At 43.9% G+C, this 13,772-nt stretch overlaps 1 protein-coding gene across 5 annotated transcripts in view; it reads left to right on the forward strand.

The window, feature by feature from the left end:
• LOC149153480 (uncharacterized) overlaps positions 1-13,772 on the forward strand; it is a 421,588-nt gene that overhangs the window by 223,411 nt on the left and 184,405 nt on the right. The gene's annotated exons all lie outside the window — the stretch shown is intronic.

Genomic DNA, 13,772 nt, shown 5'->3' on the forward strand with positions numbered 1-13,772 from the left:
GATACTCATAATGACACAATATGATACTATCAACGAATAACTGATGCATCTATTACAAAAGAGTTTATCTAATTTTATATCATTGTTCACTAAGCCAATCATTTCCACTTAGGAATGTGGGATAGATTTCTTTACACAAAAAGTGAACATTAACATATTTTAAAGTCATTAAGTGACTTTATTACACAATAAGGCTTACAGTACAAAAAGAAAACATACCGGCTGAAAACAAAAACAACACAAGTAATTAGAACAAAACATTCTTCATAAGATTCTTCTCTAGAAAATAGTTCCTAGACTAGGTAGAACTCCATCAAGCTGCCTCATAAGCATCATAATGGTGTAGCTCTTAGGTTGAATCCTAAAGTTCCCAATTTCCACTTCTCCGAACTCACAAATTAAGAATCTCTTGAATTAAATTATCGGACTGCAATCCATATACGTGTCTCATAACCTCATTATTGGCCAACAATCCACATGGATGTCTCAATATCCTAATGAGGGATAATTCCTGAAATCCACAAACAACCAAACTATTTGGGCAGCCATCCATGCTGAGTTGTATCTACACCAGATCCCTTCCTGTCTTCAAAGTGCAGGCTTCTTAAGATGCATAAGATACCCTTACTTCAGTAAGCCCATCACCATTGTCAGCATCTAGTGGATCTTTAATAATGGCTACATTTTCCCCTTGTGGTTTGTCTTTGAGCTTTCCCTTGGGAGCATCATTAGCTTGTAATTTACAGTTCCAAGTTGTGTGACCCATTTTTTTGCAATAGCAACATTCCATCTCCCTGTTTTCTTTAGGTGATTTGCTGCAATTGTTTCTCAAGTATAATGCCATCTTAGGTTAAGAATCATCTTTAGTCAATGGTTCTCTTTTCTTCATCTAAGAGAGTTGAAATCATGTCTTCTAGAGTTTGAGAAGACATGTTGGTAATCTCTTAGTTTGTCTCTGTCGACAACAGTTACCACCTATTCACAATCGGACAGACTCTGTGGCTCTTAGATTCTTAAAGTCACAAGAGTGGAAACCTTGTTTTTCAAAGGCTTGAGACTCTTGATATGGCTTTGAACTCCTAGACTCTTCCCTGCTCGAATACCATATTAAAAAATGTGCTAGATCTAAACGAGGAAATCCTAGATAGGTTGAGTCACATAACTAAGGTCAAAGGAAGACACTCACCACGACACAATATGGAATTATTGTTGATTTTCTAGTGCAAACAATACTAGTCTAATTTTTCAAACTGATAACTACTTCCAATGATACAATTTGACTTTTTTAGAACATTCCAATAATTAATGTTGATTTGGGGTAGCATCGTATGTGCCCTAGCCATGAAATTTGGTGGAGAGGTTGGGGCACATGAGATCTCCAATACCCAGAAAGGGTTTGGCAGATTCTAAACAGATCTTGGAGATATTAAAATAATTAATATTTTTAATGGAGTCCCTAAGTCTAAACTTAGGGAAAATAAAATATTAATGTGTATTAATATGAATCTGTGTTAGAATGGTCCAAAAGACATGGATCAAGCCAAATCTAATCTTAGCCGTTGATTAGGGACTTAATTTCGGCCATTGATTTATCAACGAGAACAGTATAAGAGGAGGCTTGAGAGTCACTTGGAGGAGATACTGAGGGAGACCAGTCAGTTCAATTTCTGGAGCGGGGTTTGCTGAGAAATTGAACTAGTGGTTTGGAGAGCAGTCAGGAGGCAGCAAGTACGAAGAGATGGGAGATCAGCTAAGAAGAGGCAGACGCAGAGCCAGAGGAAGCCACGCAGAGGCAGCAAAGACTGTGCAGAGCCAGAAGGGCCTGTGTCATCCACGCAGAGGCTGCAGGAGTGACGCAAAAGCCCAGAGAGGCTGCGCAGAGCCTCAGTAGGCTGATGCAGAGGGTTTCAGGTTGACACAGAGGGTTTTAGGCTGTAGCAGAGGTCAGTAGGGCCTACGCTAGGTTTAGGAAAGTGCTGGAAGTTTGTCTATCTGTGGGTAAGCCAGTTTGGCACCCTGTTGTACAAGAAAATTGTTGAATAATAAAATCCTCCCTTGCTGCACCGGTTTTCCCACATTGGGTTTTTCCGAGGACATTAGTCCAAAATAACTGTGTCAATGTGTGCATATTTTTGTTTCTGTATTACGATGTGATATTTGCAGCAATATTTATTTTAATGTTTGTTGAAGTAATCTCATGAATAACTTATGATGAAATAAGTAGGAAAAGTAAATCAGTTGCTACAGTGACAGAATTTTCACATGGTATTAAAGCAAGTAATTAGAGATAGAAAGGGAAAATCAGTTATGGGTCGAGACCACAATGCAGAGGCATCCACCTCAGGGGACTCACGTAGATTTTTAGAAGATTGCACAAGAGAGAGAGATTTCGATTTCTCTATGTTGTCTTCCAGGTTGGAAGAAGAAGTGACGTGCATGACTAGTGCTGCATCATCAGAAGTATGGTATATAGATAGTGGAGCCTCGTGGCATATGATGGGAATCAGGGAGTGTTTCTCAGAATATCGAGAAGAGAAGATGAACTTTCAGATCACCATGGGGAACAAGGCAAAGTGTACTCTAGTAGGAAAGGGTACCGTAGTTTTTCAGACAGAATCGGGAGAGCAGTTCCGTGCCACAAATGTGTTGCATGTGCTAGGATTGGGGATGAACTTAGTTTCCGTGTCACAACTACAAGTCAAGGGCTATGCCGTCTACATCATCAAGGAAAAGGTATACGTCAAACACCCAAGTTGGAAAAAGAAAGCACAGATTGGGATCAAAAGTAATCGGTTGTACAAATTACAACTAGAATCTCCAATGGCATTAATAGGCAGTCATGGGGACAATGACTTAAACGAACTATGACGCAAAAGGATGGGTCACTTGCACCATGGAGCTTTGAGAATTCTCAGGAGCACTGTAATAGGTGTTCTGGATCTGAGTATGGAATGAGATGATGCATGCAAGGGATGCGCTCTAGGAATGTATGCCAAGGCAACATTTCCTAGGAGCAACCACAGGACCAAGAGTGTACTAGGATTGAGACACTTAGATATCTGCGGACCTATGTTCGTCAAAGCTCTCAGCGGTGCCGAGTATTTCCTTACTTTCATTGATGACCACTCGAGGAAAACTTGGATCTATTTTTTGAAAACCAAGGATGAGGTTTTCTGTCGATTCAAGGAGTTCAAGGCTCTAGTGGAGAATCTGACAAGTAAGAAAATAAAAGTCTTGCGCTCAGATAATGGTGGAGAATATGTCGATAAGGACTTCACTGATTTTTACACTAAGGAGGGCATTAGAAGAGAGTGGATAGCTCCCTACAATTCGGAGAAGAATGGGGTGGCAGAAAGGAAAAACAGGACTATTGTAGAAGCAGCTAGGGCCATGCTGTATGATCAAGATATGCCAAAATTCCTGTGGGCAGAAGCATGCGACATAGTTGTCTACGTTCAGAATAGGACTCCTCGTTAGGCATTGGGCAAGATTACTCCAGAAAAAGTCTTCACTGGAAAGACACCTAAAGTCAGTCATTTCAGGATATTTGGGAGGTTAGCATATTGTCACATACCCGAAGAAAAGAGGAAGAAGCTGGATCAAACTGCAGAAAAGGGGTATCTGGCAGGATATAGCGAGAACGCTAAGGCATACAACATCTATCTTCCAGGGAGCAAGAAGGTAGTAGTACGACGAGATGTAAAGTTCATGGAGAACAGAGCTTTCAGAAGATCTTGTGAAATGCCTTCCAAGGAGCAGTCGAAAGAGGATCTGTTGGTCATGCCTCTTCAACCAACGGAAGTGAAGAATCCTTCCTGAGATCAGGAAGATTCTCAGGATGAGGAAGAGGAGCAAACAGAAGCACCTGTTGGCAGAGGAAGAACCAGCAGGGAACTTCGTCAGATTCTGCGTGATGCAAAGAACTTCATCGGAGGGCCAAGGAACAGTAAAAGGGAGCGGAAACAACCAGACAGGTATCAGGCGTTAGTAACTCAGGATGGAGAGCCTGCTAGCTTCAAGGAGGCAGCTTAGCATTAGGTCTGGCTAGATGCGATGGTGGAGGAGTATAACTCCATAATGGTAAACGATGTCTGGGAGGTGGTGTCAAGGCCTCAAGACAGATCTGTGGTAGGTTCAAGATGGATCTACAAGATCAAATATGTTGCGGACGACAGTATTGAAAAATACAAGGCCAGGTTTGTGGCTAAGGGGTATGCTCAAAAGGAAGGGATTGACTATGAGGAAACCTTTGTTCCCGGTAGCGAGCTATACATCTATTAGGACCGTGATATCTCTTGTAGCCCAGATGGGATGGGAGATCCATCAGATGGATGTTAAGACGACATTTCTGAACGGGGTAATAGAAGAAGAAGTATACATTGAACAACTAGAGGGCTTTGAAACTCATGAGAAGAAGTCTCATGTATGCAGACTGAAGAAAGCCTTGTATGGGCTGAAGCAAGCACCAAGAGCGTGGTATGGTCGAATAGATGGCTACTTGCAGAAGATGGGGTTTGTCAAGAGTGACGCGGATCCGAATCTCTACTATCTGGTCGTAGAGAGCGAGCCACTTATCTTAGTATTATATGTGGATGATCTCTTCCTGACAGGATCATCCAGACTCATTGAAGACTGCAAGAAGAATCTAGCCACAGAGTTCGATATGAAGGATCTGGGACGAATGCACTATTTTCTAGGGTTGGAAGTTTGGCAGCAGAAAGGAGAAATCTTCCTTGGGCAAGGAAGGTATGCTACAGAAATTCTGAAAAGGTTTAGGATGGGAGATTGTAGACCTATGGCTACGCCAATGATCACCAACTGGAAGAAGATTGATGCATCAGAAGACAAAGATGTCGATCCCACCCTATATTGATAGCTCATAAGGTCCCTGATGTATCTAGTCAATACCAGGCTAGATATTTGCTACGCTGTCAACACCCTCAGTCAGTTCATGGTGGAACCAAAGAGGGTTCACTGGGCAGCAGCCAAGCACGTTCTCAGGTATTTACAGGGAGCTATTGATTATGGGCTCTTGTACAACAAGGGGAAGGATATCAGGTTGAGTGGATTTACTGATGCAGATTGGGCAGGAAGTTCAGTGGATCGGAAAAGTACCTCTGGGTACCGTTTCAACATTGGATCAGGAATAACCTCTTGGTGCAGTAGGAAACAGAAGTCTGTGGCTCTGAGCTCGTCTGAGGCAGAATATATGGCAGCAAGCACAGCTTCGTGTGAGGCCATATGGCTTAGAAAACTGCTGGTAAACCTATTCAGAAGAAATATGGAGGCGACCAGGATCATGTGTGATAACCAGAGTTGCATCAAACTCTCTGAGAATCCAGTATTTCATGATAGGTCAAAGCATATTGATATCCGGTGTCACTTTGTCAGAGATTGTGTCCAATGTGGAGCTGTATAGTTGAGCTACACTCCTACAGGGGAACAAGTGGTAGATATCCTCACCAAGGTCCTTAGAAAGTCAAAATTTGACTATTTCAGGGAAAAGATGGTGATGGTAAAGAACCCCTTTCAGAAGTAGTGTGTTAGTAGCACGAATGAAGAGGGAGTTGCAATGTTGGGAGAAAGGACCAACAACAACACAGACGCAAAGGGAGTTACAGTACAGATGCAGTGTTGAGAGAAAGGACCAACAACAACACAGTGCAGAGGGAGCTGTCGTACAGATGCAGCAGTGGCAATGGCAAAACCATGGGCAACAGTACAGGATGCAGTAGTGCTGAGGATGTTGGGCAGGGAGGCCTAGCATCAGCACAGGGACCCATGCCGGATGATCAGAGTAATACTCAGTAAGGAGTATTTCTAGAGCACAATCCTTGCTAAGAGGGAGTGTTGATTTGGGGTAACATCGGATGTGCCCTAGCCACGAAATTTGGTGGAGAGGTTGGGGCACATGGGATCTCCAATACCCAGAAAGGGTTTGGGCAGATTCTAAACAGATCAGGAGATATTAAAATAATTAATATTTTTAATGGAGTCCCTAAGTCTAAACTTAGGGAAAATAAAATATTAATGTGTATTAATATGAATCTGTGTTAGAATGGTCCAAAAGACATGGATCAAACCAGATCTAATCTTAGCTGTTGATTAGGGACTTCATCTCGGCCATTGATTTATCAACGAAAAAAGTATAAGAGGAGGCTTGAGGGTCACTTGGAGGAGATACTGAGGGAGACCAGTCAGTTCAATTTATGGAGCAAGGTTTGCTGAGAAATTGAACTAGTGGTCTGGAGAGCAGTCAGGAAGAAGCAAGTACGGAACAGAGAGACGGGAGATCAGCTTAGAAGAGGGAGACGCAGAGCCAGAGTAAGCCACGCAGAGGCAACAGAGACTGTGCAGAGCCAAAAGGGTCTGCGTCATCCACGCAGAGGCTGCAGGAGTGACACAAAAGCCCAGAGAGGCTATGCAGAGCCTCAATAGGCTGATGCAGAGGGTTTTAGCCCGTAGCAGAGGTTAGTAGGGCCTATGCTTGGTCTAGGAAAGTGCTGGAAGGTTGTCTATCTGTGGGTAAGCCAGTTTGGCACCCTGTTGTACAAGAAAATTGCTGAATAATAAAATCCTCCCTTGCTGCACCGGTTTTCCCACTTTGGGTTTTTTCCGGGGACATTAGTCCAAAATAACTGTGTCAATGTGTGCATATTTTTGTTTCTGTATTACGATGTGATATCTGTAGTAGTATTTATTTTAATGTTTGTTGAAGTAATTTCATGAATAACTTATGATGAAATAAGTAGGAAAAGTAAATCAGTTGCTGCAGTGATAGAATTTTCACAATTAAGTAGTTACACTTGAAAAATTTCAACCATTAACTTCAATAGAGTAGTAGAGATCACAGATAACAATAAAACAAGAGACACCAAAATTTCTTGGGACAAAAACCCCACAAGGGGGAAAACCTGGAGAGACTTTATTTCATCAAAGTGTACATCAGAATACTCCAGTCAAAATGCCAGTCTCTAAACTCAATATTTTCCCAGTCAAACCAGTCAAATGAGAGAGAAAAAGTCAATACATAGTTGAAAGACAAACTCTACACAAGAGGGCCAAATTTTGGCTTGAGGCTTCTGGTCAAAGGGCCGAAATTCAGCCTGTAATTCCTCAGTCAAAGTCTCGGTCAAGGTGCAATAGTTGACCTGCAGTCAACTCTCGGTCAACATCCCAAAATAGACATAAATATTCTGTCAAACACAATAAAAAAACCATAGAAAACTCGACCTTCAAACTTCAGTCAAAACTCGGTCAAACAAGAGAGAAACGAACCAAGTCAACACTAGTCAAATATGTTGGTCAACGCAGAAATCAAATTCTCCTTCTTTCTCCTCGCACGTGTGAACATATCTTCTTTTGTTGGTGTTGAAATTTGGTACCGGAGGACAGGTGGTTCCCTAAGGCTTTGATCTTTGGCCTAGGGAAAAGTGTCCAAAAGAATTTAATTTTTCTCCTAAAGTAACTTTATAATTTTTTATAAAGTTAAATCTAATTTGAAAGTGACTTTAAGTGATAAAGTTACTAAGTCTAATTTTAAAGTGACTTTTATAAAGTCAATGAAAAATTAGAAAGGAAAAGTGACTTTGGAAATAAATGACTAAGTGGGTCTTTATTAAAGTGGGGTGAATTAAAAAATAGAAAGTGAGATTTAAATGAGCATTTAATCTCAGCCATTGATCTAAATCTATTTCAGCCATTGGATTTAGGGATCACCCAAAAGTCACTTAGGGTTGGGTTAAGGGAGGAAAAGGAGGAAAAGATCATTCAATTCTTTCATGAGCAGATTGAGAGAAGGAGAGCAAGAGAGCAAGGGAGATTTCTGGGCGGTGTAACAGCAAAGCTGAAAGCGGAGTAACAACAAAGCTGAAAGTGGTGTAACAGCAAAGCTGAAAGCGGTGTAACAGCAAAGCTGAAAGCGGTGTAACAGCAAAGCTGAACGCGGAGTTACAGCAAAGCTGCAAGCGGAGTTACAGCAAAGCTGAACGCAGAGTTACAGCAAAGCTGAACGCAGAGTAACAGCAAAGCTGCAAGCGGAGTTACAGCAAAGCTGAACGCAGAGTAACAGCAAAGCTGAACGCGGAGTTACAGCAAAGCTGAACGCAGAGTAACAGCAAAGCTGCAAGCGGAGTTACAGCAAAGCTGAACGCGGAGTAACAGCAAAGCTGAAAGCGGAGTAACAGCAACAGCAGCGGTGTATCAGCAGCTGTGAGCGGTGTAACAGCAACGTTGTTTCAGCAAGGCTGAGATAAGTTGTAAAAGTCTGTTTGTTGATTTTTTGTTTGCTGAACATTTCTCCTACTGTAAAAAGGCATTTTCCAGAAATAAAGAAGAGCTCTCAAACTGATTTTCCCCAAGAGTTGTAGGGGGTTTTTCCAGGGTCACATTGACCAAAAATCTCAGTGTTTAAATGTGTTTTAATGGCTGTTTATTACTGCTGATTTTTATTTCTGCAATTTCCAGCATTCTGTAAAATTTCCAGAATTTGTGTTTTCAGCAATATTTATTTTTTCCAGCTTGTTGAATGTATGGTTATGGGAAAGGGCATTTAACTATATGGGAGAAATAAGGAGAAACTGAAAACCGGGGTGGGAAATCAGAAAATTTCTACATGGTATCAGAGCTTGAGTGCTGAAGGGCAGTTTGGGACAGCAAAAGAGAAAAATACAGCTGCTGATTTTTTCACTCAGAAAATTCCAGCAAGCTGATTTTTCATAAACAGCAGTTTTATCTTTACCACAGCAGTGCTATTTTTCGGTTTTAGGACAACAAGATGTCATTGGGAATGAGGGTGGAGGATAGGTTGGATGGGCATACAAATTACAGCGTTTGGAAGGAGAGAATGCAGAGTATGTTTGAGGAGGCAGAAGTCTGGGATATCATGGTGCATACATCATAGCACCCTGTTGTTGTGCCTACTGATGCTACTCAATTGACAGCTTATAATAGAAAGAACAACAAGGGTAAGAGGCTGATTCTAGACAGAATCAAAGACCATTGCATTCCTCATGTGAGAGGAAAGAGCAATGCCCATGAGATGTGGACAGCATTGTCCAATCTCTACCAGAGTACCAATGAGAACCGGAAGATGGTCCTGAAGGAGAAGCTGAAGAACATTAAGATGGGTAATGATAGTGCAGCTGGATATCTCACAAAGATTACCAATGTGAGAGATGAGTTGGCAGCGATTGGAGAGGCCATTCCACCCACTGAGTTGGTGCGGATTGCAGTGAATGACCTCCCCCGTTCATGGTTGAACTTTGTTGATGGGGTTTGTGCACGTGAGACCCTTCCCACATGGGAGAGGTTTTGGGATGATTGTATTCAGACAGAGATCAGGAAAGGACAGCTTGGGGCAGCCAAGCCAGTTGAGCAGGATGAGGACGTAGCACTGGTGGTAGGAGGCAAGAAAGGCAAAGGGAAGAAGCAGGCTTCCACAAGCGGTAGTGGAGGCAAAGGCAAAGGTAAAGGTAAACAGGTTAACTCACAGAAGGACTATTCCAAGGTGAAGTGTTGGAATTGTCAGAAGATGGGACACTATGCAGTTGTGTGTCCGGAGAAGAAGAAGAAGAAGGGGAAGAACCAGGACGTGGCAGCTTCAGCAGAGATTGAGGACTTCGCTGGTCGTTTTGACCGAGAGTTTGCGTTCACTACGTGTGAGTCCTCTAGTGCAGGATCACCTGCCACACAGGTTCAGAGGGAGCATGCTTTTCCCTCGACTAGTGGAGCATCTACAGGTATCTGGTATGTGGACAGTGGGGCTTCACGTCACATGACAGGAGTCCGGGAGTACTTCTCAGAGCTTTCAGAGAGTGGCACTGATATTGAGGTAGTACTCGGTGATGACAGAGTTGTTAGAGCAGTCGGGGTGGGTACACTGACATTTCAGAGGGAGTCCAGACCTCCCTTGAAAGTGTCAGATGTTCTTTATGTGCCAGGGATGAGGAAGAACCTCATATCCGTCTCAGCTTTGGAGGACAGAGGATATGAGGTACTGTTCAGGGGAGGACAGGTGTTGATGTATCCCAGGGGCACTCCAACTGATTCAGCTAGAGTGATAGGTGTACGCCATGCAAAGGTGTACAAGTTTGCATTCCAGCCCCTTTTGGCATTGAGCAGTAGTACCGACAGCAGAGCTAGCAGTTCTGAGCTGTGTGAGATTTGGCACTGCAGGATGGGACATATGTATCATGGAGCCTTGAGGACATTGCAGGAGATCACTACAGGTGTGCCAGATTTCAGTACTGATCACTTTGATACTTGCAGAGGTTGTGCGATGGGCAAGTTTGCCAAATCCCCTTTTCCCAGCAGTGACAGCAGAGCGACGGGGATACTTGATTTGATTCATTCCGATGTGAGCGGTCGGATGTCTCATGTTTCCTTGAGTGGATATGAGTACTATGTCTTATTCATTGATGATCACTCCAGGAGGACCTGGATTTATTTCTTGAAGACCAAGAGTGAGGTCTTCAAGCGGTTTCAGGAGTTTAGAGCTCTTGTGGAGACACAGACAGGTCGAAAGATCAAGTCCCTGAGGTCGGACAATGGAGGAGAGTACACCCTTGGAGAGTTTGTTGACTATTGTGCGGAGGCAGGCATTAGGAGGGAGTTTACTGTTCCTTACAACCCCCAGCAGAACGGGGTTGCGGAGAGGAAGAACAGATCCATCATAGGGGCTGCCAAAGCCATGTTACATGATCAGGGGTTGCCATTGTTCTTGTGGGCAGAGGCCTGCAACACAGCTGTTTACTTGCAGAACAGGAGTCCGCATCGTGCCTTGGGGCACATGACTCCTGAGGAGGCTTTCTCTGGGAAGAAGCCTGATCTTGGTCATCTTCATATCTTTGGATGTATTACATACTCCTATATACCCAAGGAGAAGAGGACCAAACTAGAGCCCACCGCAGAGAAGGGTATCTTTGTGGGCTACAGTGAGATCTCAAAGGCCTTTCGGATTTACATTCCTGCACAGAGGAGAGTTGTTGTCAGACGGGATGTGAAGTTCGAGGAGGACAGAGCCTTTAGGAGGTCACGGTAGTTAGAGTATCTGGATCAGCCAGACCCTCAGCAGCAGTTGAGTCAGTCGCAGGGATCAGGAGGATCCGGAGGTACATCTATGAGGATGTCAGGTCCATCAGTGAGCAGTGGCTCGCCGAGCCAGAGGGGTGGTGCTCCAGGCAGCATGCAGAGCAGTTCACAGAGCAGTTCACTAGGGAGTCCACTGATGGACAGTTCACACGGTACCTCAGCTTCTACAGGTTCAGGTGCAGGAGGAGGACAGTAGACAGACAGTCAGGAGTTCAGGCTACTGATGGTGATGAGGAGGAGGAGTTTCATTCTCCTATGGGAGAAGCATGCTCAGGGAAGAGGAAGCCCAAGTGGCTTCAGGACACCTTGAGAGATGCCACATCTGTTGCTGAGTCGAAGAGGCCGGTCAGAGAGAGTAGACCACCTGAGAGGTTCTGTAGCTATATGGCGATGGTTACCAGCATCCTTGACTCCGAGCCTTCTAGCTATGAGGAGGCAGCTAGCTAGCAGGTCTGGAGAGAGGCCATGCAGGAGGAGTATTCTTCTATCATGAAGAATGATGTTTGGGAGGTGGTGCCGAGGCCTGAGGGCAAATCCGTGGTTACTTCCAGATGGCTTTACAAGGTAAAGCATGCTGCAGATGGCAGCATTGAGAAATTCAAAGCGAGGTTTGTGGCTAGAGGGTTCTCCCAGGTAGAGGGAGTTGATTATGAGGAGACCTTCGCTCCCGTGGCTCGATATACTTCGATCCGCTCCATTATATCGATAGCAGCAGAGATGGGTTGGAAGATCCACCAGATGGATGTGAAGACCGCATTTCTCAATGGCTACATACAGGAGGAGGTGTACCTTGAGCAGCCACAGGGCTTTGAGGTGCATGGGAAGGAGTCCCATGTGTGCAGATTGAAGAAGGCCCTTTATGGCCTGAAGCAAGCTCCCAGAGCTTGGTACTCCAGGATAGATGCATACTTGCAGGGGATGGGTTTCACAAAGAGTGAGGCAGATCCGAACCTTTACTTTATTGTGATTGGTGAGGAGCCTCTCATTCTGGTGCTGTATGTGGATGACTTGATCATTACAGGTGCAGAGAGACTCATAGAGCACTGCAAGAGAGATCTTGCGGCGGAGTTTGAGATGAAGGACATCGGCTTGATGCATTACTTTTTGGGTTTGGAGGTGTGGCAGGAGGAGGGGCATTTCTTCCTGGGGCAGGGGAAGTATATTGTGGACATCCTTAGCAGATTCCACATGGAGGATTGTAGACCCATGTCGACACCGATGATCACCAACTGGAAGAAGCTTCATGCTTCGGATTCCGAGTTGGTGGATCCCACATTGTACAGGCAGCTGATTGGTTCCTTGATGTATTTGGTCAACACTAGACCAGATATCTGTTTTGCAGTCAACACGATGAGTCAGTTTATGTGTGAGCCTGGGAAGGTTCACTGGGTGGCTGCAAAACACATTTTGCGGTACTTGCAGGGGACAGTGGATCATGGTCTGGACTACAGGCAGGGAGATGGAGTGAGATTGGCAGGATACATTGATTCTGATTGGGCAGGTTGTGCTTCTGATAGGAAGAGCACTTCAGGGTGCTGTTTTGGGTTGGGTTCAGCAGTAGTGTCATGGTTCAGCCGGAAGCAGCAGTCAGTAGCACTGAGTTCAGCGGAAGCAGAGTATATGGCAGCCAGTCTAGCTAGTTGTGAGGCCATCTGGCTTCGCAAGATGTTGTTTGGCTTATTTGGTCAGCCGTTGAGACCTTCAGTGATTTACTGTGATAATCAGAGTTGCATTAAACTCACAGAGAATCCAGTATTTCATGACAGGTCAAAACATATCGGGATCAGATATCATTTCATCAGAGACTATGTTCAGAAGGGAGCTGTGAAGCTTGAGTATATTTCCACTGATGAGCAGGTTGCAGATATTCTTACCAAAGCCTTACCACGGGGCAAGCATGTATACTTCAGAGACAAGATGGGTGTGGTGAGGAACACCTTCCTCGGTAAGAGGGAGTGTTGAAATTTGGTACCGGAGGACAGGTGGTTCCCTAAGGCTTTGATCTTTGGCCTAGGGAAAAGTGTCCAAAAGAATTTAATTTTTCTCCTAAAGTAACTTTATAATTTTTTATAAAGTTAAATCTAATTTGAAAGTGACTTTAAGTGATAAAGTTACTAAGTCTAATTTTAAAGTGACTTTTATAAAGTCAATGAAAAATTAGAAAGGAAAAGTGACTTTGGAAATAAATGACTAAGTGGGTCTTTATTAAAGTGGGGTGAATTAAAAAATAGAAAGTGAGATTTAAATAAGCATTTAATCTCAGCCATTGATCTAAATCTATTTCAGCCATTGATCTAAATCTATTTCAGCCATTGGATTTAGGGATCACCCAAAAGTCACTTAGGGTTGGGTTAAGGGAGGAAAAGGAGGAAAAGATCATTCAATTCTTTCATGAGCAGATTGAGAGAAGGAGAGCAAGAGAGCAAGGGAGATTTCTGGGCGGTGTAACAGCAAAGCTGAAAGCGGAGTAACAGCAAAGCTGAAAGTGGTGTAACAGCAAAGCTGAAAGCGGAGTAACAGCAAAGCTGAAAGTGGTGTAACAGCAAAGCTGAAAGCGGTGTAACAGCAAAGCTGAACGCGGAGTAACAGCAAAGCTGCAAGCAGAGTTACAACAAAGCTGAACGCAGAGTTACAGCAAAGCTGAACGCAGAGTAACAGCAAAGCTGCAAGCGGAGTTACAG

This window comes from Pinus tabuliformis, chromosome 9 (genome assembly GCF_031772625.1).
Source record: "Pinus tabuliformis cultivar Carrire ecotype Pingquan chromosome 9, CPIR1, whole genome shotgun sequence".
Taxonomy (NCBI): domain Eukaryota; kingdom Viridiplantae; phylum Streptophyta; class Pinopsida; order Pinales; family Pinaceae; genus Pinus; species Pinus tabuliformis.